The sequence below is a fragment of the Lycium barbarum genome, chromosome 10 (genome assembly GCF_019175385.1).
Source record: "Lycium barbarum isolate Lr01 chromosome 10, ASM1917538v2, whole genome shotgun sequence".
In the NCBI taxonomy this organism is placed as follows: domain Eukaryota; kingdom Viridiplantae; phylum Streptophyta; class Magnoliopsida; order Solanales; family Solanaceae; genus Lycium; species Lycium barbarum.
The window spans coordinates 19719848-19728110 of NC_083346.1; the positions used below are offsets into that span (position 1 = coordinate 19719848).

The 8263-nt window shown below is 33.2% G+C and overlaps 4 non-coding genes across 4 annotated transcripts; all 4 read right to left on the reverse strand.

Annotated features, from left to right (window-relative positions):
* Positions 1-74: 74 nt before the first annotated feature.
* Positions 75-198, reverse strand: LOC132616276 (small nucleolar RNA SNORD14). The gene has a single exon (XR_009573068.1). It is a non-coding gene; the product is annotated as a small nucleolar RNA SNORD14 (small nucleolar RNA).
* Positions 199-264: 66 nt separating this feature from the next.
* LOC132616400 (small nucleolar RNA snoR99) lies at positions 265-365 on the reverse strand. The gene has a single exon (XR_009573181.1). It is a non-coding gene; the product is annotated as a small nucleolar RNA snoR99 (small nucleolar RNA).
* A 219-nt stretch (positions 366-584) lies between these two features.
* LOC132616271 (small nucleolar RNA SNORD14) lies at positions 585-707 on the reverse strand. Its single transcript, XR_009573063.1, has one exon. It is a non-coding gene; the product is annotated as a small nucleolar RNA SNORD14 (small nucleolar RNA).
* Positions 708-944: 237 nt separating this feature from the next.
* On the reverse strand, positions 945-1071 carry LOC132616275 (small nucleolar RNA SNORD14). Its single transcript, XR_009573067.1, has one exon. It is a non-coding gene; the product is annotated as a small nucleolar RNA SNORD14 (small nucleolar RNA).
* Between the last annotated feature and the right edge of the window lie 7192 nt (positions 1072-8263).

Genomic DNA, 8263 nt, shown 5'->3' on the forward strand with positions numbered 1-8263 from the left:
TAAGCAGTGTTATTATTAGATTATCAAGTAAGAACTAAATCATATATAGCTAAAATTTAAACAACATAGTGAAAAGCCTCAGACATCCAAGGAAGGATAAAAGCAGCATAAACTCTCAAGCCTGGCGAAGGCGAAAGCTCTTAGGCGGCCACTGCGAATGTTTTGAGAAACAAGCCTTTGGATCTATCATCATCAGCATTAGAAAAAACACAGCAAAAAGACCCCAAAAAAAAAAAACAAAGCAACTTCTTTAAATCAATAAAAAATTGTACCATCCGATAATGATCAGCAAAACATAAACATTGTAATGCTGACAAAGTGATGAATGGATTCAATTATCAGGGACTTGTTACTCCCTATAGCAACTCTTTCATTGCTAAAGGGGCAGACTTTCTAGTCCCAAATCCCCTGATTTCATAAGAAACATCAAAGGTATGACCTTTAACCACATAAAGCCATAAAGATTCCAAATTTGGCAACAAAATTGTTAGTTTCAAAAGCAAAACACCACAATATAGCAACACTTCTTTAAGTAAAATATCCATTTATTTTCTACATTATAACAACAATGGCAAAAAATGTGGTATCTCAGACATCCAAGGAAGGATAAAAGCAGCATAAACTCTCAAGCCTGGCGAAGGCGAAAGCTCTTAGGCGGCCACTGCGAATGTTTGAGAAACAAGCCTTAAAATTTATCATCATAGACACCACATAATTAATATTTTCATCAATGTATTACCAAACTTTATCAGAATTCCAAATCTGTCTAATCCATTCTAGTTGGAGAAAAAGAAAAATATCCAACATTCAAAGCAAAACATAAAACATGAATGAACAAATTAAAGGGACCAAAAGAAAAAGAAAAATTAGGAACATTTGGGGGGATAAAAACACAAATAAGCAAATTAAAGATCCAAAAAACACAAATAAAGAAGATTTAGGGAGATCTCAGACATCCAAGGAAGGATAAAAAACAGCATAATCTCTCAAGCCCGGCGAAAGGCGAAAGATGTTAGGCGGCCACTGCGAATGTTTTGAGAAACAAGCCTTATAAATTCATCATCACAGATCAACCCCACAATTCTTGATTTTATTGACCTACAACCTTTAAAAAGAGGAAAAAGCTATTATATTGACAACTAAATAAGAGATGGCTTGGCAGCTTTAACTCAAATCTAAAAATCTCAATCTTGATTTCATTAACAAAAATAAATTGTCTTGATTTGACAAGAGAAGTAAAAGCTTCGATTTTGAATATTGAAAACTGAACATTAATAAGCCCTAAAACGAGTTTTTTTATAAAAAGAAGAGAGATGGGGGCGCAAGGCAGATATTACTAGCGTTGTAGTTGGAAGCTGCTGTGATGGAAGAAGAGATGAGGCAATGGTTAGATTTATAAGAGATGGGTGGCGTGGCATATTAGGGTTTTAGAGTTTTTAGGGTTTTAAGAGTTTTTTTTAGAACAATCTAGATCCACATAACTATTTGGGTCGTGGCCCGGTTTCTTTAGTACAGTGCTCCCTCCGTCCCATGTTAGTTATTCACGTTACTACAAATATCCTTCTCAAAATACTTATTTATTTATAAAATCAAAAATTAATTTAATTTTTGACTTTCCCTTAACATTAATTATTTTTTAAAATAACCAATATAGATTAAGGTGCAATTAATTGAAGAGAGATAAGAGTAATGTACTAAAAATACATTCTTATTTATGAGTTCTTAAAGAGTGTGTAAAATAGAAAGTGCACAAGTAATATGTAACGGAGGGAGTCGTACTTTTGGGGGGGGGGGGGGGGGGGGGGGGGACTGTCCAAATATACCTTGCACTAGGCGTGTATCTGGATTAGATCCGTTCGAGTTTTTCAAATATCAAACCAAATCAATGGTATCGGGTTAACCAACTCAACACAAGCCCGGTTTTTCAACCTCAGATTTTTTTTCGATAACGTCTTCATACAAAATATATAACTTGTGCTTCAAATATTTCTTTAGTCCTAGTAAGATATAACTATTTAATTAAAGTGTTTTCTTCAGAAAATAACACAAAATTTGAGATGAGTGATGAATTTGTACTAAAATATTCATTAAAAAGGATAGTGAAATCACATATAACAAATATTATTAATTAATAAGCCATAATTAAAATAATCATAATCTAAAAATACTAAGTCATGCTAAAATAAGTGCAGCCAAGAAGTATAATTATATGACTAAATATTAAAGACAAAAATAAAATTAAGTTATGTATTTTCACTGTCTAAACTGGTGCAAAACTAAAGAATCGATATCCAACATTATTGTCATTTCTAGTGTTAGAATTGAATTTCTTTTGTTAGTATTAGTATTGATTGGTTTTGATTTAAGCTTTATTTGAGTTACTATCCTCTATGAGATATAAAAAGTATTGGACCATTCAAAATTTTAAGTCCGAACTTGAAATAATATGTTAAAAGATAGAACTATGTAATTATAAAAAAAATATTTATAAATTGCATTACAAATAATAATTTTATATATAAACTATTTTTAAAAATTGTATAGATGTAATGTCGGGTTGGTTTGGTTTGACTTTTTTTTTAGTAAAAACCAAAACAAATCAATTATGGTCGATTTTTTTTTTTCAATACCAAATCACTAGTCGGGTTTTTTTTTCCGGGTTTGACTCTAATTGGCAGTTTGATGCGGTTTGTCGATTTTCTTTGTACACCCATGCCTTGTACTATATGTAGGTGTGGGGTGAGGCTAGTAAAGTATTGCTTTGGGCCTCGAAATTTTGAAGCCCCAAAAGGTTTTAATGGTGAATTTGCAGGATTGCCCTTCGCTGGGGGTGGTCTTTAATTTTTGTCCCTCAAAATGGTGGTCTTTAACTTTTTCCCTTCAGGCAGAATTTGTCCCATGCAATTTGGGCCTTAAAGGCAGAATTTGCACATGGGTAGAATGTTGCGACCAGTTTGGTCGTTATTGCGTTTTTACCGTTTTTGCCCCTGTTGAGTCGTCCCTGAGCCTCGTTAGTACAATTTTGACCCGCGAGGACCGATGACACAGTTTCCTAGGCATAGTTTTGGGTTTTGGAAAGACTTTTAGAAAATTTGGTCTTAAAGCGAAAATCATTTGACTCGAAGTTGACTTTTGGGTAAACGTGCCAGTAATCGAATTCCAACAGTTCCATTAAGTCCGGAGGGTGGTTTATGACTTAGTGGTGTCATTGGTTTGGTTCCCGAATGGTTCAGGTGTGATTTGGGTCATTGGTTGAGAAACTAGTGAAGTTAGAATTGGAGTTGACCACGGTCAACATCGGGTCAAGATGATCCCGTGTCGATGTTTTGAAAGTTCCAATAAGTTTGCATGATGATTTTGGCACATGTCCACAAATTTTGGTCAGATTCTGATGAGTTTTGGATAAATTTGGGTTGTATGGTGATTGTTTTCGATATCGACGTCGATTTGAGCATAAAAGGTACCATATTGAGCAAATGGCCTTTTATTCGTATTTCGACTGAACCATTATATCTGTATCATAATTTTGGAACCATAGCAACTGAAATCATCAAGTTTCGACATCGTATGAGGGAATTATGGTCATTTTACTAAGAATTGGATTGTCAGATTTTCAGATTAATTACGAAATTGCCACTGAATTCGTATTTAAAAATCTGCACTATTCCAAATATTGAAACCAACATATATCCTTCATTATAAAGTCAAACGGAGTGATTCAAAAGCCTAACTTGACTAAAATTTCACAAAGAATCTATTGGAGGCATCAAAAGCGAGTTTCGGGATCATTTGTCATAAGAAACAATGCAGAACAGCTAGGCGTTTTTTGCCATTAATGTTGTTGGAGTTTTTCTCATCTTGAAAGTTTGGGTTTGGGAGTATTCAAAGATGTTCTTCAAGTTTCTTTCATGGGATAAGGTCTACACCATAATCTAAGTATTTCCCTTTGATTCATTCCCTTGGTTTAAGCTTTAATCCATGATTTCTAAAGTAGAAAATTGGGGTTTTTCATGAAGAAGGTTTAATGGTTTTTCTTGAGAAGTTCATAAAATTGGTTAGATTTCCTAAATTGCTTTAAATGATAAGATTGATTGGGTTTATGCTAGATTATAATGTATCTAAGGTTGATAATCATATACCTTCCATTATTAGTATTGAATTCTTGAATTTAAGGGTTAGGGTTTATACCCAAAATTGGGGGTTTTGCTTAGATTTCGAAATTGGATGAATCCTTGAGTTAATTTAGCAATTAGTTGATTGGTTTTGATCACCTAGTGTTTAATTGGATAATTTACCCCCAAATTTCCCATTTTGCCCTTGTAGGCCCCGTTTTCCCAAATTTTAGGGTTAGGTTTTGACTTAAATTGAATGATAGCAATATTAGTATCGATCTTCATGATTTCTAATCTAGATTTCGAATATGCCTAGACTTTCTTGATCTTGAGGCTCAGCGGAAGGGCAAGACTAAAGAGTGATTATTGGTGTTTGTTGTTTGGCCATCCAGGTAGGTTATGGCTTACCCTTGGCGAGACTTTGTGTAGCGAAGCATATATTTATATTAGTCGGAGAAAGCATGTAAATCTTCGGGTATGAAGTTGGGTTGGAGATTGTCTTAAGTTGGGCCCTGTTATGTGTTTGGGGTTAGCCACCCCGTTGTGTTGTGACTTGATTGTTCCATTGTTGTTGGCCTGATGCTACATGATGATAATAGATATTAGGAACTGTTGTTACATCTTGATTGTGATATGGTAGTACCTTACTTATTGATGTTGATACGAGGATAGAGTTCTGTATGACTTGTGTAGTCTATCATGATATTGTTGGCGTACCCATGTTGGTACTTGTGATATTGATCTGATCATTGATGTTGATATGAGGATAGAGTTCCGTATGACTTGTGTAGTCTATCATGATATTTTAGCGTACCCATGTTGGTACTTATGATATTGATATAATCATTGATGTTGATACGAGGATAGAGTTTCGTATGACTTGTGTAGTCTATCATGATATTGTTGGCGTACCCATATTGGTACTTGTGATATTGATCTGATTATTGATGTTGACACGTACATTGCACGCATTCTCATCCTTCATGATATACTGTTGGTATTTGATGAAACACTGTGATGAGCTGGGCTTGGTTTTTAAATGAGAGTGATGTGAGAGTCCAATATCCGATGTTAGTCCTGGAATCGTGGATTGAGTGAGAGCATGGACTCCGCGGGTCCCCTAGGATGGTGCTGGTGAGAACCCTCTGTGGTTAAGATCCGGAGTTTCATCTGTCTGTTGGGCAAAGATCCGGGACGAGTGGCACTTAGACTTCGCGAGTCACCTTAGGTTGTGCTGCCGAGACGTGGAGGTATTCCGTCTGGAGTACATGTGTACACATCATTGCACCGCATTGCGTTTGCATTCATACATAATTGCATTGCATTGCATCATGGCTTATATTGTGATGATCTGGTGTTTTACTTGTGATGTTGGTTTCGGATTGAACATATTGAGACTTGGCACATTTGGGTTTAGATGCTCTACCTAGGTGATGACTTGTACTTAGTTTTGTTTGTGGTTGACTTATACTTGTTGATTTATCTGCTTATCTTACTTTATTGTCTAAATTATGTTATTTATACTTAGTTGGCCGATGATACATACCAGTACTGTGGTTTTGTACAGACCTGCACTTGTTCCATTCTTTTATGAATGCAGAATTCCAGGTTGGATCTATTTCTGTTTCTCGTGGTTGAAAGTCTCTCCGAGATTTGCTTAGAGTCTATAAGGTGAGGACGAGACGTCCGCCGCCTTGAAGATTCTTCTTATTTATGTCTTATTTTTTATTTCGAGACATATTCGGACTTGATGTATTATTGATATTCCAAACTTGTAGATTTTAGTTAGATACTCTTGTATGACCAGACCAGATACTGGAGAGGATTTCATTTACTTCCGCATTTTCTTATTTATATCATAATTGTGAGACTTTCGCTATTTTACTTCTTCCGCTATTTTCTATTATTTGTGAATGTTGAGTTAAGGGTTCGCCTATCGAGGTGGGAAAGGTAGATGCCCGCACATCTTGGTGAAATTGGATCATGACACAGAATTTGCACAATTCTGCCCATGCAAATTCTGCCTTAAAGCCCAAATTCTGCCTTGGATGGACAGATTTTCAAAATTCTACCTTGCGATTTTTTTTTACTGAGCTGAGACTCGAACCCACAACCTCGGGGTATTAGGCGAAGGGTAAAAATTAAATACCACCAATTTGAAGGCCAAAAATTAAAGACCACCCCAAATGAAGGGCAAGCCGCGCAAAAAAAAAAATAGAATTTTATGATTTTATTTTTCCTCAGACAATATTGAAGATTCTGAATAAAGAAAAAAGTAAAAAAATTATATAAAATGAAGTATGCAAAACTACCTACTTTTTAACGTAAATACTTTAGAGCTTTGAATTAAGTTACTCAAATCTTCATATTAATAAATAAAAGTTCTGACAACAACATCCAAGATAATGTATTTCATAACATATGGATAAGATCTTATTTACTTGAATTAATCCTTACTCTTATAAATAATAATATTACATGTGAAGTTAAAGAATTTATGTTTTTTAAGAATATTCACTAAAACCAAGTATAAAATATTTTGAAAGTCATACGAAGTCATTTGTGTGCGTATGCGATACTTAAGGTCTCGTATTAAAATTTAAATTTAAGCCACTAATTTTATTGAAACGCGCTTGATTATATGATTTAGAACAAAATATATCCTCCGTTAAAATTTTAGGTTGATGAAGCGAAAAAAATAATTTAAATTTTATTTTTCGTTTTTTTTTAGTTAAAATAAAAGCCATGTAAGAGTATATTTAATCCTACTAGCAAAGTCCATGGCTAACAAATTCATCATCACAGATCACACCCATAATGAAAAAACTCAATCTTGATTTCATTTACCTAAAACCCTAAAAGGAAAAAAAGCTTTGATATTGAAAATTAAAAATATTATTACTACTATTTAGAAGAGGGAGTTTGGGGCACTTTGGTCGTCCTTCTTTCGTCGTCCGTTTCTTAATAAAAAAATAAAAAAATTGTGGGCCCCATATATATTAAACAACAACAAATATAAAAATAAAAAATTGTGAGCCCCATATATATTAAACAAGAACTAATATTAAAAAAATAGTGCAAATTAATAATGTAAAAAAAAAAAAAGTGCACCCCATATTAAAAAATCATATATATATGTGCATAAAAATAATGCAAATTAATAATGTCCAAAAAAGAGTTCACCCTGTATTAAAAAATCAAACAATATTCATGTAATTTTCAAAGTATCTCATTAAGTCAATAATGATGGATTCATTGCCACGTGCGTATTCGTAGCAAACATTAATATAATAAAGTTTTAAATACAGAGCACAAACTACAATATTATATTAATCGTGTTTTGAACATATTATCCCATATTGACAAAATCAAGCAATAAAAAAACATTGTGGGCCCCATATATATTAAACAACAACAAATATAAAAAACAAAAAAATTATGGGCCCCATATATATTAAACAACAACTAATATTAAAAAAATAGTGGAAATTAATAATGTCAAAAAAAAAGTGCACCCCTACTAAAAAATCAAACAATATTCATGTAATTTCCAAAGTATCTCATTAAGTCAATAATGATGGATTCATTGCCACGTGCGTATTCGTAGCAAACACTAATATAATAAACTTTTAAATACGGAGCACAAACTACAATATTATATTAATCGTGTTTTGAACATAGTATCTCATATTGACAAAATCAAGTAATATACAAAAAAAAGAAGTTAATCCCATATTAAAAAATTAAACAATGTCAAAAAAAAAAAGTGCAGACTTTATATTCATAGCAAACATTAAAAAAAATAAACTATATAAAGCATGAGTTTAGACCCATGCTTCGTCGTCCGTTGTCCCTTAAAAAAAAGGGTGGGCCCCATACTAAATAACACCGAACAATAAAAAAAAGGGAAGAAAAAAAGTGGAACTCACCATTTCCGAACTCATGGGAAAAAAAAAAGTGCACCCTATATTATCAAAATCAAGCAATATCAAAAAAAAAAAAAAAAAAAAAGGTGAAACGCATATTAAAAAAAATATAATGGTTAAAAAAAAAGTGCTGGCTTTGTATTCGTAGCAAACACTAATATAATAAAGTTTTGGATACAGAGCACAAACTACAATGTTATATTAATCGTATTTTGAACATAATCT